This window comes from Podarcis pityusensis (genome assembly GCF_964106645.2).
Source record: "Podarcis pityusensis genome assembly, chromosome: 1".
Classification (NCBI taxonomy): Eukaryota; Metazoa; Chordata; class Lepidosauria; order Squamata; family Lacertidae; genus Podarcis; species Podarcis pityusensis.
The window spans coordinates 26,828,256-26,844,391 of NC_138028.1; the positions used below are offsets into that span (position 1 = coordinate 26,828,256).

Consider the following 16,136-nt stretch of genomic DNA (forward strand, 5'->3'; position numbering starts at 1 on the left):
AAGCAGAAAACTATAACAAAGTAACAGAATGACTGATACTCTAAAACAGAGCATCATTGAAATGATCACTCTGCTTGAGATCCCAGACTGTGATCCCAAAATGAAAACAGGAACACAAGCAGGAAGTCTGCATTCAGAACATCCAGGTCAAAATCATTTAAAGGGAAGGCAACAGAAAAAAATAAATAGAGAAGGAAAAATAAAAATCTAAATTTTTAAAAAACCTGTATTACTTGTAACCACACAATCACCTCGCCCCTTATGATTAATTGTACCTATGCAGAATTAGGGGACATTGGGGGGAAAACAGGTCAGGATATTTCCATAATAATGTTTAAAATTCATAAGATTGATGCATGAGACTAAACCTCCTTTGTATTACTCTTTCTCCATTAATATTAATTTTAAAACAGGCCCATCAAAAAAATAAAATTCTTTCTGGTGGATGAAAACATTGCTGTTTGTTAGGCTCATGCCTCCACTGCACATGTCAAACTGGACATTTAAAATTGCATCTTAGCTGCCAAGATAAAGATGTCCTCCAAAGTGTGCTAATATCTGGGAATTGTATTTGGCAGAGGGTTGCTGTAATAGAAACATAATCGTAATTGAGACATTTAAGCTGCCCCTGTACAAGAAATCCTTTCTGTACATCTGGTGCTTCCTGGAAACTTAAACACCAGGGACTTCATTTTAATTTGCCTAATGCCGTGTTCCTGTCGGTAATGATGGCTATGAACTATCCCACTAATCTCTCCAATGTCAATTTCACACACAGACAGTGGTCATAGGGTTTGTGATTAGATTTCCCCAGGTAAATTCACTTTGCACTGGCAGATCCTACAGCAAATATATATTACTGAGGGAGCAGGACCTGTGTGCGGTGAATAAGAAAGCCCTTCCTCCTTTGCAAATACCAAATGTTGCTTGATTCCTATTGTCAAATGGGTATGGAACACAGCAGGCCCAAATATTTTTCTAGCTGGAGTATGGTTCTGGCTGGATTGGATTTATAGTCATTGTCATTACCACCACACCAAACTACAGTGGTCAGGGGCATATATGCCAAATCTCGCTGTGCTAGGTTTGTGGCATATAATCTAATTGATTCAGTTGCCCAGATTTTTCATCTTGCACCCAGATTTTACTGCAAATGCTTCTGATAGTAAAGCTTGAGTAATATATCTGTATAGAACACTATTGCAACTATTCTTTCAAGAAGCTTAGCATTAGTAACATTCCTTCATTCATTATGTTTCTATCCCACTTTCCTTTCAAGAAGCTGAAGGCAGTGTAACACAATTCCCCTTTCCCCCCTCATTTTTACCCTCACAAAAATCCTGTGAGGTAAGTTAGGCTAAGTCTGTAGTGACCATCCCAAGGTCACCCAGTGAGCTTCACAAGTGAGTGGAATTTGAACCTGGGTCTTCATATTTCTAGCCACTCTAACCACACTGGATTTCATGTGAATTTAAGAAGAGCCCTGTTAGATGAGACCAATAACAATTACAGTAACAACAAAAATTGTAATTAATTAGATTTGAAGGATGTGATTTGATGTGTCACAAGTCTGTTTTTGCTGTGTTTTGTCAATTTCACATGTGTTCATTCATAAATACAGTCCAGAGACTCCATATGTCTATTGTAGTAACAGACAAATCTGGGATTTATGTCCACCAATCTGCCACAGACAGCCATCTAGTTCCCGGGTAATGGTGAAGCTGGAATTATCCACAGGATAGAATACAATACCATATTAAAATGTCCTCAATATTGTATCTGTTATGGGTGCAGCCCTTAGCAGCAGCAATTCCCTGGTATTTTGGAGCTTGAGTGAACATGGAATGCCCTTAATGCACCATGTTAAAGTGAAACTTTTTGTTAATTTACTTATTCTATGACTTAAACTCCAGTGTCCTTGAGATCTTCTATTTTTAGCAGAAAATAAGTAAGAAAGTTGTTCTAAAGGCACAAACCTGAGTTTCATAAAATTGCAACTGACTCCCCTATATTACAGTCAAAACATGTTTCATGTGAGATGAGAGGAAAACATGGGAGTGCAATTTTAATTTGAAATTAGGAAAATTTGTAGTATGGTTGTAAATTCTAATTTTATTGGATTTTCTGTTGAAGCGATAATGAAGCATTTTCAGAGCATCCCTATGACACTTTAATCAATACTGTTTGTCAAAAATAGGAGAGAGGGAAAGGAGCGGCATAAATCATAACCACTAGCAAACTGCTAGTATCTGGAGCTTGCACAACAATTGAATGCTTATGGAGATAGAGACAGAGAGAGAAACTGTCCTTGTTCAGAATCACTCTCTGGAAGCTGTATCAAAAAGAGAAGATTCCAGCCTTCTTCTGGCATTTCCTGCAATAAGCCTGAAGCAACATTTATCTCATTGACAACCTCAAGAGCTACCAATGTTTCAAGGAATGAATATGTGAATGATTTCCAACACAGGAATCATGAGAAATCTGATTGGCCGTTATCTCTGCATGGACTGGCTCCACTTTGTAATCAGTATGGTGGCCCGAATTCTAAGTGCATTCAGGAGGATGTGGTGATAATCCACCTCACAGTCAGTAGTCCTGCACAGACATGTAAAATTTCCAAATATTTTGAAGCCATGAGGGGGGAGGGGAAACATTTCCCCCCGGAAAAAATAGAAACTTTGGAAAAATTGAAAAAAAAGTTCAGTGTGGAGTAGTTTTACAAATTGTATGAAATGCAGTGTATATAAAAGTATTGTGCTTGCAATAAAACAGGTAACCACCCCCCTTTCCCTCAAAAGCAAAAAAGAAAAGAAGAAACCATCAAAATAAAAAATAATCAGATTTGCCCCTTAGCACCAACAGCAAATAAAGTTAAGGTCCACCTCAATATTTAAGCTCCATAGAAGGTCTACTCTTTGAGAAGTGCTTTAGAAGAAAAGAAACAGAAGATACAACATATACATGCAGTTTATTCGATCTCATTTTCTGAACTACTGCTATCATTTTCCATTTCTTCTTCCTCTTCCTCTTTGTCATTTTTCTCATGGACTTCTAAAAAATGGCTTTGGGGGGAAAACCTCCCCCCCCCCAATTTTTCCGTTTTTTCCCCAGGCCTTCCCATCTCTACCTGAGGACAGCCAGGGCAAAGTAAGTGTAAGGCAAATTTTTTGCATGCCAGGCCCGGAAGTAACCAACATCCAGTTACTGAATAGTATGTCTGAACTCTGTTTGAAAGGAAAAGGAGTGTGTGTGGTTTTATAAATTAAATTTGTTATTATATATTATAAACCGCATGATGGTAAGAGAGCTTCTAAACAGTTTACAAATATATACAACAGAACATTAAAATGATTGATAAAACACAGTTAAAAGCAGGTATTTAAGAGTATTCAAAAGATTATTAAAGTCAGCAGTGGTTAAAAGGAAGTAAATCACATCCAGCTTCTACGTGTTCAGATGGACTGGCCCTAACGAAAATGTTTTGAGCAGTTGCCGGAAAGAGTACAGTGAGAGCACCTGCCTGGTGTCAGTCGGCAGGGAGCTCCAAAGCGTGGGTGCTGGAAGGCCTGGGGGGGGGGACAGGAAAAATGGGGGGGGGGGGACACCAGGTTTTTTTTTCCTGTTTTTTTCCAAAGCCATTTTTTCCCAAGAACTTTTTTTTTAAAAAGTAAATGTGTGGAATAGTCAAACTATATCAAACTATTTTTTTCATTTTTTCGGAAAAAAACAGCTTTGGGGGGAAACGGGGGGGCAGGGTCCCCAAAAAATTTTTCCAGGTTTTTTTCCAGGACTTCCCATCTCTAGTCCTGCATTACCACCCAAATGCACTTGGAATCCCCTTTTAAACCTTTGCACTGAATTGGAGTAGGTTTGAAGTGTCGCCAGTACGCTTGCAGTTGTTGGAGGTTAGGACTTGCTTGCATTCCCCCAGTTCACCTTCAGCTCACATGTATTTGCCTTCAAATGCATGCAGCCAATGTTGCCGACCATTCAGTACTTGGATGGTTCAAGGTATGACTTGTGTTAAAAACCAAATACCCAACTAGGGACTTAGCAGAGAGGCAATGTAATGCAGCAGCTAAGATCTGGTACAGAAAACATCTTCCCAATACAATTCTAATCTTTAGGATTGCCAGCTCTTGAACGTCAGATGCCTAGGTTGGAGTCAATAATGGATCTGGGGTTGCATGTGATGTGTGTACTGGGTCACTGAGTGAATATCCTAGCACCAATAGCAGTTTTCCTTAGCAGAAGCTAAAGAAGAGCAATTTTCACTAGCAGCAGGAAAGGGTTAAATTTGCCATTTTCCATCAGCTTCAGTCCTGACAATTATCATTAGCACCTCCTCCCAGTACTGTTATTTTTGTCCCCCCCCCAAAGGTGCACCCTAAATGCAAAGGTGAATAAGAACATAAGAAGTGTCTGCTGGATCAGGCCCATGATTCATCTAGTCCAACATTCTGTTCTCATAGTGGTCAACAAGATGCCTATGGAACAGGTGGGAAAGGCAGGGTATTAAAAAAAATAATAATCAAAAAAACACATCTGCAAGAAAGCTCCGAGCATGTGAACACTCTTCCCTTCTGTGTTTTCCAGCAACTGGGATTACTGCTTCCAATGTCAAAGGTAGAGAATAGCCGTCATGTCTAGCCTGGCCTTGATGCTTTTGAATTATGGTGCTGGAGGAGACTCTTGAGAGTCCCTTGGACTGCAAGAAGATCAAACCTTTCCATTCTTAAGGAAATCAGCCCTGAGTGCTCACTAGAAGGACAGATCGTGAAGCTGAGGCTCCAATACTTTGGCCACCTCATGAGAAGAGAAGACTCCCTGGAAAAGACCCTGATGTTGGGAAAGATGGAGGGCACAAGGAGAAGGGGATGGCAGAGGACGAGATGGTTGGATAGTGTTCTCAAAGCTACCAGCATGAGTTTGTCCAAACTGCGGGAGGCAGTGGAAGACAGGAGTGCCTGGCGTGCTCTGGTCCATGGGGTCACGAAGAGTCGGACACAACTAAACGACTAAACAACAACAACAACACTAGCCTGTCCCTCAACTGTGACTGCATGCAAATTACTTTTTGTCTATTGCTTCAACAGGCGGAGTCCCCCCAACCCCAGCGACCCCCAAGTGGAATAATGACTCAAGACAACGTACTATGGGATTAAAATTGGCCACAACTTTATTAAGTTTTGGATGCAGGGAGACCTTGACTCAAGCACTGGGCGTTTATCCTTCCCAGAGCCCAGAGACATCAGGGTTATCCAGAATGTGTGGGTATTGGGCTGGCTCTGAAGAACCTATGTTCAAGCAGAGAGCCCACCCCCCGTTTTGCCGCTGTTGGAGGGGAGAGCAATGACAACCTCTCAGTGTATGGCCAATGTCTCCCCTCAAGACCCCTTTAACGGGGAACCCTGGGATCATCACCGCAAGGGGGGCATGGGTCACCGCTTCACGCTCCCCCTCCCATTTAGGAAGTGAGACTAAAGGATTCCGCCCAAGACAAGAAACCACCAAAGTTGTGACATTTTGCTACAGGAAAGGCAAAACCTGCCAATGCAGGAAAATTCCTTTCCGGCCCTTCAACAGCAACCATGATGTAGCAGCACCTGCGTACCTGTGGAGAAGAGGTTAACCTGCAAAAGAAGACTTAACTGTGGGAGGGCGGGGGGAGAAGCTCTGGAGCCAGCCGACGCTTCGCAGGTAAGATTCACCTTCTGTTGTGTGGGCAGGGTGGTCCTTCCCCTTACGTGGCTGATCCCGTGGCAACGCCTCCCCAGGCGGGATTGGTTGATTGGCTGAGGTAGGCGGAGACCTCTAGGTATCCAGCCTGGGAAGGGAGAAGCCAGCCCGAACTACCGGGAGACCCACTGGGATCCAGGGGGCTGTACACGACTACACAAAAGGCACCCCCCCATTTGATCTGGGGAGCAGTCATTTCTACAGACCCTCCAAGTCTCCCTATTTTCCATGGATGACCCTGATTTAGAGAAGCCATCCTGGTTTCTGATTTGATCCCAGAATGTCTCCCTTTTCTGTGGATGCCCTATTTTCATTGGAGAAATGTTGGAGGGTATGGAATTATCCAGCCCCTGAGCCATCTGAAGACAATCTTGTATAGGGAGTTTTTTTAATGTTTCATGTTTCATTATGTTTTTATATATGTTGGAAGCTGCCCAGAGTGGCTGGGGCAGCCCAGGAAGACGTGTGGGCTATAAATGGTAAAAATATCATTATGGAATGGGACGTCCCTATTTTCATTGGAGAATGCGGCAGTCTTCATTAGAATATCCATTGTTCCAGTGGATACTGGTGTACAGATATAGAGGAAACAGATTTGGAGCAATCTAGGAATGGATAGTTACTAGACATAGCACTTAAGCTGATTCTGTTCCTTGTCACTGTGATAAAAATAAACAAAGTGCTTTTGCACCTGTACTGGCAAAGGACACTTTTACCAAGCAGGCATCCACATCTCGTACAACACTTTCAGAAAAGACTTAATTCAGCGGGGAACCAGCACAGCCCCCACCACATGCAGGGACGCAGGCTGCAACCTCAGCTTATATTTTCTCTAGCCACAGGCTTTCTGGGTATCTCCAAGAATGCCCTTGTTAAAATGCCCTTGTTAGAATTATTAAAGAGCTTTCTCGGCTCCCAGAAACAGCTTAATTGCCTCTCCCAAATGTGACATTTTCTAAAGCTGGTCTGTTGCTGCATACAGAATTGGAGGTGTTGGGTTTTCTGTTGGTTTGTGGAAAAAAAATATATACGTAGGAATTAGAAATTATTAGAAAATGAGATTCAGAACAGCTTCACATTTAGCAGTGAGGGCACCCCCAAACCCTGCTGCACATGAAATGTTTCATTAAACATATTGGCATTTTGAGAAGCAAGTGAGATGCAGTTAACTGTGTGATGTATCTTTTTAAAAAGCTGTGTCGCCCCAGTCCAACGAAATGTTGCACTCACAGCTGACATGTGTGGGATGTTCATCAACAACAAGCCTTGGAGCCATTATGTATTACACACAAATTAGTCTATCTGCATGGCTCTGCAAACATTATGCTACAGATCTGTGCTTCCAACTTTCTTGGGTAGAGAGGTGTTTCAGGGACCTAACTACAAGGAATGTTAATGGTGTGATAAGCAGTTATGTTGTGAGTGTTTGAAAAATAAATATCAGGCATCTTACCCCTACCCACCCAAATGTTATCAGGATCACAGCACACAGGGAGGGGACCATTCAGTCTTCCCACCACAGTTCCCCGCTGTGCCAGTTAGTACTGGGGGAGGGGGGAGAAAGTCACACTGAGAAAATGGAAGCCTTTTTCCTCATGTTAATTGTCACTGGGGGGGTGAAGTTCACTGAGATTGTTGCTGGGGAATGAAGCTTTTAACCTCTACACTCTGCACACTGTGATCTTGAGAACAATATCCTCTCCCAACACATAATTTGGTGTACTTAAAAAAGAAGAAGCATGCACAGTTATTGTTAAACATGTAATGTGGTTCAGCTAGGGGTCACCAACTGCTTTTAGACATGCAGGGACATTTGGATTTGAGAGGAATCAAAAAGGGCCACAAAATTTCTGTTTACACACACAACATTTGCCCACTTACTGTACCTGAGAGGGACTGACTCCTTCCTAAAGCTCTGGAGGCTTTCTCAAGGGGGGGGGGGTGGATCTACACACAGGAAAAAAGCCACTATAAATAAGTTAGAAATTAAATGTTATAACAAAAGAAAAAAACTGTGATGTAAAATCGCAAAGAACTTTCTTTTTGCTCTCCAGTGCCACCTGGTGTTACATGTTTATAACACATTCAAAGCCCTGTTTTTATTAAGTCTGGTCACTGTTACTATAGCTGTGGTCGCAACACCAACCATACAATCTCACGTGTCCTTTTTAAGAAAAGAGATTCAAGCAGTGGAGGTGAATCTCCATTAGGGTGAATGGAGCCATGCCTCACCAACCTCAGACAACCCTACCTGCCTGCCTTCTTACTTAACAGCCAGTCCAGGAGATAACCCTGGCCGTCAGCTTTCGGGGTTGTCCCTATAGAAGTCAGCAGGGAGGAGGAAGGGGGGGGGAATTAGTTTGCTCGGCCCATCACTGCTGTCCTCCATGTCTTCTTCCTTACCAGTCCCAATGGGTACCAGCCACCACTGGATGTGAGTTTTGGGCATGCATACACCTAACACATAGGCCTGCAACAATCACTCAGTATATACAGTCTGTGAGCTTGTCAAGGTTGGAGAAGATGGCAGCTCTCAGACAGTCCTATGGCTTCCCTCAAGGAGTTCCCCTGAAGTTACCAGGATTTGAAAGCCACATTCTAATTCACACAAACCACATACTAATTCTTTCCCTCTTTGATTACTAGGCAACAAAACAGAACACGCTATTCAGGCTGCTGGCTCTATATTTCCCCTCATCTAACAATGGCATTAGAAATTCTAACATTAGTCATATTTATTATATAGTCGGATAATGAAAGATTTTTTTGTGAGCTTTAATGATGCATCCAACCAAGGAAATACAATTTTATACTTTCCTGTATTAATGGTTTACTCACTGCTCTTAACTACTGGATTTTAATTACATTTTTTAAAAATAAAATAAAATAATGAATTGTAATTTTATGTTTCTATATTAATGGTTTCTTTGCTAATTTTCAGTTCTGGGTTATTTTACTGCTGATTAAAGTTAACACTAAATTAATTTGAATGTATTGGATTGTATCGAGTGGTAGCTCTGGACTAGCAGAAAGCACCTCCCAGAAATCCAGGGTGGGGCTCCAGATTTCCACTGATGTACCTCTACCCACTGGACCCCACCTGGCCCCTGAATGCTGCTCTTGAGCATTGAATAACCTTTTGGGACAGTATAGCAGAGAGCCACAGTAGTTGCTGGAGTTTGGCAAAAGTTGAATGTCCCGCCCAGTATGAGTATAAGGAGCTAATTCCAAAAGAACTGTGAGAGCTGAGAAAGACTGTGTTTGCCATCTGAGCGTGGCTGTTTCCACCTGCCTTGCTCCTTTCCCTGCAGCACTGGGAGCCAGGCCTGGCATTAGCCAAGGTCCCCAAAGCTCAGAAGGGCCACTCACTGGCCAAGCCTAGCTGTGCAAACTTCCCATCATCCTCGCTGCCCCCCCATGGCATTTTAGCAGATGGCAGTGCCACTTTTGACTCCAGCTCAATTCTTACCACCTACAGTGGCCACCCACCATTTTAATTTACCCAAAATTCTATGAGATGGGGTACTGCATTTGGGGTAAATTGAAATGGTGGGCAGTCCATCATGAAAGGGAGCCAAGGTTGACTCCCATTCAAATGTGGCACTGCAGCTCTCACCTATCACTAATATGTCTAGCATTGAAAAGATCAGTGTCGGCACCAGGCAGGCCTCACTTGGGAGAGCATTCTGTTGGCAGTGGGCCACAACTGGGAAGGCCTTCTCTGGCATTATTCATTGCATTTTTCTGAAACTGGCTGTGGCGTTTGTGGTGTGTGACATCATACTGGGTTCATAAGGAAAGGGTTAACTAATTGTAAAATGACTAACCTATAGGAACCCAAGGGGAGGAGTTAGAGTTAGAGTTAGAGTTAGAGTTAGAGTTAGAGTTAGAGTTAGAGTTAGAGTTAGAATTGTTAAGAAGTCAGTCTGGAGTTAGAGAAGAGAGAGGAAGGATAAGTCTGTGGGTTGGGCTAGTCTGATGTGAGAGAATCTGTTAAGAGGAGTCAGTCAAACAGTTGAGATAATCAGTCAGACGGTATTAGGAATGTATAGGCTGATAAAGAAACTAAGGTTAAGAAACTGAAAAGAAAAATTATCTGAAACCATAAACTTGTTAATGCTTATAAAATAAACTTGTTTATTTGGTTTAATATTAACAACTGTCTGGACTCAGTGTGTACCCAAGAGTAACGGGTTGGTGGCAGCGGGGAAGCGAGCACAGTGGTGGCACAGGGATCAATAGACCGTCAAACGTCCGGGAACCCTGTGTGATCGCCACACTGGCCCTCTTATAACCCATACCAGGCAGATCCCTATCTACAAATTCCAGACTGATTAAACAGATCTTCTTGATTTTATGGTCACTCTAATTCCCAGGTACTATAATGGGATAATGCTAAAAAGAAAAAGAAATCTAAATATGTTAAGTAACTATACAGCTGTTTTTGGAGTCCATAATTCAAATTACCTGAAACAGATGAGAAAACCAGACCGTCTTTGTATGTATACAGTTATATTCATATTATAATATGAATTAATACTATAATATTCATATATATTCATATACTATCATATTCATATATAGTATTCATAAAGGAGTCATATATGTGTGTTATATGTGTTACACAGTCAGACCTGGGTTTCTGATAGAGAGTTACGAGTCTCCGAGTTTGCTTTCTCTTCTTCTCCGGCTTGCAGTGGGAGGGAGGAATCAACATTTTGTAAATATTCAAGTCACATAAACCAGAACACACACCACAGAAGTGCCCCACAGCCAATCTCTTGCCCACCATGGCTCCTAAAAGATTATTATAGCAGTTAAAAAGATTAGAAGTTTTATAAATTATGATTATGCACTTATATTTCTGTTTATTGATCCTTTAGGGAAGACTAACTTAATAACCTAGACAAAGCACTTTACGCATTTGTTAGGAAGATTTGTTCAGTGCTATGAAAATGACATTGTCAAATGGCATGACTGGTCCTTTGCCAACAGGCTTCCCGTCAGGACAGAGCGGGCCAGAAAAACAAGTCCCTAGAATTGTTCTACTATGTAAAAAACAGCAGGTGAGAATGTTGGAGTCTTTTCTCTTTCTCTCTCTTTTTAAATTTTTTTTTACAGGGGGGGGGGAACTATTGCCACTGCTTCAAGTGGCAGAAGAACAGCAATGATCACCCTGTCTGTATTCTTCCTTTCTACACAATTTCTATACAATTAATGGGGAAGCACCATAGCTCAGTGGTAGAGCACCAGCTTTGAATGCAGAAGGTGCCAGGTTCAAACCCCGGCATCTCCAGATGGGGCTGAAAAAGTCCCCTGGAAAGCCACTGCTTTTGTGGATGTTATTGAGCTAAGTGGACAATGGCCTGACTGCTGAGGTGTGCCTGCAATTGTGAGACCTGAAGAGATTGTGATGGTGCATCTCCCTCTGTTGCCATTGGCTGACTACTGCCTGTGATGTCACAAAAGCACATGGCAACACAGCGGATACAAAGATGGGCCATGAGAAAAGCTGGTAGGCTAAAGGGGAAGCATTTCTCTCTTCCCTACAGAACACAGACGACAATGACTGTGGCATAAAGCATTCTCCTATCTTCTTCCACCTGCAGCAGGCAAATTGGCAGATGGAAAGAGGTGACCTTCTGGAAGCAGAATGTTATGGAGTAATAACAAGGTAAGCTCACTTGCTGAGTGGGGTTATAGCTTTCAGGTGGCTCGTCATACCCATGGTCAGAAGCTTCCTGGTGTCTAGTGATGGACCTAGTGGAGCTCGTATTTGGAAGTCGGCAGATGCTGTAAGGCTGAAGCAGGCTGATCGTTTTCATCTTTTGAAATTAGCCAACAGAAGCTGGTGGATTTTTGTAAGATGAAGCTGGAACATGAATGTGAATGAATGGAGAGAGAATGATGAGTGAATGTGTCTGTTGGGAGCCTGAAGGGCCCCGCCCTACTTCTTTCCACCTGGCTTGGGGCGGGGCCTGACAGGCTCCATAAAGGACTGCTGCTGCCACTGCTGCTGGGTAGAGATGGCTCCATTTTTGTTTTTGAATTGCTTTTATTTTTTTATCTATGTCATTTTAAATTGTGATTGATATTAATGCTGTATTCTTAGTTTTAGATTTTACGATTTATGTGGAAATGGTTTTCCATTTGGTTGTGTACTTTTTGATGTGTTTTATTTATTGCTTATGACTTTTTTATGTTGGTAATTATGTAAATCTTGTCATGTTTTAAGCCGCCTTGAGCATTGTTTCAACTATGGAAAGGTGGCATACAAATAAAATGATGAATGGATGAATGAATGAATGTTTTTCATGGATGTCTGCTGCGTGTGGGTGGATGGGTAGAAGGTTTCTAATGCGGTCAGTGCAAATGCTGTGTGCATGCATGTGAATGTGCTGTATGAAAGCACATGTGCTGTATGTGCTGTGGATATGTATATGAATAGATGAAAGCCATGGGAGCTGGCAGGATGAAGCTAGCTGATGAAGTCATGAGACAGAAGCTAGTGGAGGTGCCTGGGTGATGCTGTTGGATGGGAGCCAATTCCACTCATTGTCCCTGAGGTTTCTTTCCTGCATCATGCCCACAGTACCCTGAGGGTACATTCTATCATATGTGGTGGACCTGTAAAAGGATCAAAAGAATATTGGGAAATAATTCATAATGAATTGAAAAAAAATGTTTAAAAGTACTTTTCCAAAAAACACACAAAAAACCAGAGTCCTTTTTGTTAGGGATAATTCAGACAGAAATTCCCACGTGTCAAAAAAGGTTATTTATTTATGCCACTACTGCCGCCTGTGTTTTGTTAGCCCCCAAATGGAAAACGAGCGAGGTACCAACTAAAGAAGAATGGCAACTTAAACTGATAAAATATGTGCAGCTTGCGGACCTAACAAATAGAATAAGAGAACAAGAAGCACATATTTTTAATGAAGATCAGAAAATGTTTGTTGATTATATGGGGGGAAATTGTGTACACTTGAAAATGTTGGCAACATTAAGATAAATTCAACAGCGTAAATAAGTTGTGATGGATGTAATAATGGAATACTGAATGGTTTAGTTTATGTAAAATATGCAGGGATTTATGTTATGCAAAATAAACCATGGAAAGAGAAGAAGGGAAGTCATTGATATTTTAAGGTTGTTTAAATGAATATTCTAAAATGTAAAACAGAAAATTCAATAAAAAATATTGAAAAAACAACAATATGAATGTTTGAAGGCAGCAAGGCATTCTCAATAATAAGACCACACTTGTCAATTATGAAGAGGAATGCAGGGCTGTCTGAAGACTGCAAGGTTTTCTCAAAACCCCACCCCTAGTGAAAGCAAAGAAGAGAACTGCAAGGTTTAATTGCAAGCCAGCTTCTATTTCTAAATATATATCTAAATATTTCATATTATATTTCTAAATATTTCACTTTTATGGTGTTGTCCATCCTGTTGTCAGTACACTTGTGGGGTAGGCTGATGTGGCGTTTGCCCTCCTATGTTTGTGACATCATACTGGGTTCATAGGTAAAGGGTTAACTAATTGTAAAATGACTAACCAATGGGAACCCAAGGGGAGGAGTTAGAGTTAGGGTGGAGAAGACAGTCTGGAGTTAGAAGAGACAGATAAGATAAATCTGTGGGTTGGGCTAGTCTGGTGTGAGAGAGTGAGAGAATTTGTTAAGAGGAGTCAGTCAAACAGTTGAGATAATCAGTCAGAAGGTATTAGGAAGGTATAGGCCGGTAAAGAAACTGAAGTTAAGATACTGACAGGAATATTATTGGAGAAACCATAAACTTGTTAATGTCTGTAAAATAAACTTGGGGTTTTTGGTTCACTTTTAACAACTGCCTGGACTCCGTGTTTTACCAGAGAGTAACTGGTTGGTGGCAGCGAGGAAGCGAGCACAGCGGTGGCACAGAGATCAATAGACTGTCAAATGTCCGGGGACCCTGTGTGATCACCACAGCTATATATATATTTCATTATAAATAAATCATTGTGAGGTGTTCGCACAATTGTCTTATTGAGAGGGTGGGAGTCCTATGGTATTCTGAAAATTGCATTGCAATAGGCTCAGAGCAAAGACTAAGGCTCCTTCATTGATTATTGTGATTAGGAAGAACAATCAGGAAAGGGTATGAAAGTCCACTCACAGAAAGATCCATAGACATAAATAACTAATAATCAAAAAAGCTGGGAAATGGCTTTTTCATCCTTTAAATTTTATGACCCAAACTGGCATCTGCTGGCTATGAGAGCCTTTGAGAGTATAAGCGGAAATTAATAATAGCTGTTTTGAACTCCAGAGCTTTCTGCTCCTGAAAGGTTAATAGAGAGCCCATCTTCTTAAAAATAAGAAAGAAAGAATAATTCCTTTGCTTTTTTTAGAATGGTTATTGAGTTACAGAACAAGCCAGTAGGAATTTAACCATCAGCTTCCATCATCCTGTAAACCCTTCAGCTGAAGAAATCTTCATTTACTTAGGCTGCAATCCTAACCCCACTTACCTAAGACCCATTAAATTCAATAGGACTTACTTTGAAAAAGACATGGTTAGGATAGCACTGTTAGACTGCCCACTTACAACCACTTTCCAGGGTGTAAGTTCTTCTGAAGTCAACAGGGCTTACTTCTGAGTAGACATATGTGGAATTGTGGTATTTCTTACTAACATGCATAGCTGCTGCAGAGATAATAAGAACATTGGAAGAGTCTGCTGGATCAGGCCTTATCTAGTCCAACATCTTGTTCTCATAGTGGGCAAACAGATGTTCATGGAAAACCTGCGTTTCTTCTTTGGTGATCACTCATAGCCAAGTAAGATTGTCTTCCATAAACAGGGTTTTTACAATGAGTCCATAAGTGACTGTGGAGGCCAATTTTGGATCCACATGTCCTTCCACAGTGGGGACATTTGTTTCCGGGCAGGAGCTGATCACGGTGTGGATTTGCCAAGCGTGCCTTCCTCCTAGCACGTTTCTCCCTTGTGCCCAGAGTTCAAGTGTCTTCAAAGCTCATGACACCTTTGGTAAAGGCTGTTCTCCAATTGGAGCGCTCGCAGGCAAGTGTTTCCCAATTGCTGTTGTTTATACTACTTTTTTTTTTTTTTGTCTTGAGAGAGTCTTTAAACCTCTTTTGTTGACCACCAGCATTACGCTTTCCATTTTTAAGTTCGGAATAGAGTAGTTGCTTTGGAAGACGATCATCAGGCATCCGCACAACATGACCAGTCCAACGATGCTGATGTTGAAGAATCATTGCTTTGACATTGGTGATCTTTGCTTCTTCCAGTACACTGGTATTAGTTCGCCTGTCTTCCCAAGTGATGTATAAAAAATTTCGGAGACAAGTCTGCTTGTCTCCCCACTTGTGACTACCAGAAACTGGCATGCAGAGGCATGTGACTTCCAACAGTAGAGGCAAAGCGTAGCCATTGTGGTTAGTAGCTAATGATAGCCTTCATGAATTTGTCTAATCTATTATCCTCTTTTAAAGCTGTCCAAATGGTTGGTCATCACTATCTCTTGCAAGAGGCTGTGAAAGAAACCTGTGAAAGCAAGTCAGCTTCCCAGCAAGAATATCCAAAATTGTGGATTTGTACACAGCTCCCATCTTTGTAACTTTGCTATTCCCAACCCACTTTTGTCCCTTTTCTCCACTTTAAGAACAACAGACATGACACCATTTCACTGTAAAATATTGATAGCATGCTAAACTATGAACTACAGCTGTTTCATCCCCTTGCCACTTAAATTCTTGTTACAAATCATGTTCAAAGTGACAAAGGTCACACTCGATGCAAATCTGCAGTGCTCAATTCACAGTTCCGCTTGGCAATTGTTTGAATATGCAATATTCTCACCAAAGTGAAATTTGCATGAATATTGTTATTTGGCTCCACTTTGATAGGAACAGCTTCTGAAAGCATTTTCTAGGAGGCGATTTGCTGCATAAAAAAAATAAACTTTGTGCGAAAAGTTGAGGCAGAACAAGAAAATGAACATGGTGGCTGCCTTAGACCTTCTAAAAGCTCCTGTCCCTTTTCTATTACATCGTTCAGAAAAGCACTTCACTTTGCATTGCTACTAGTGCTAACACAAATCAACCTTTTCTTTAGAGCCAGGGTGGGAAAACACTGATAAGGACAATACAGTGGTACGCTTCAGGTTACAGACTCCGCTAACCCAGAAATAGTACCTCGGGATAAGAACTTTGCTTCAGGGTGAGAACAGAAATCGTGCTCTGCCAAAGCACGGCAGCAGGAGGCCCCATTAGCTAAAGTGGTGCTTCAGGTTAAGAACAGTTTCAGGTTAAGAACGGACCTCAGGAACGAATTAAGTATGTAACCAGAGGTACCACTGTAGTGTTGAACCACCTGCTTATTTTAACACA

General features: G+C 41.6%; 1 long non-coding RNA gene across 3 annotated transcripts in view; it reads left to right on the forward strand.

Annotated features, from left to right (window-relative positions):
* The first annotated feature begins 11,227 nt into the window (after positions 1–11,227).
* The window catches only part of LOC308459254, a 106,828-nt gene continuing 101,919 nt past the window's right edge, over positions 11,228–16,136 (forward strand). For all 3 annotated transcript variants that reach the window (XR_013977942.1, XR_013977943.1, XR_013977944.1), the window contains exon 1: positions 11,228–11,413. This is a non-coding gene — a long non-coding RNA (uncharacterized lncRNA). The remainder of the gene's footprint in view (positions 11,414–16,136) is intronic.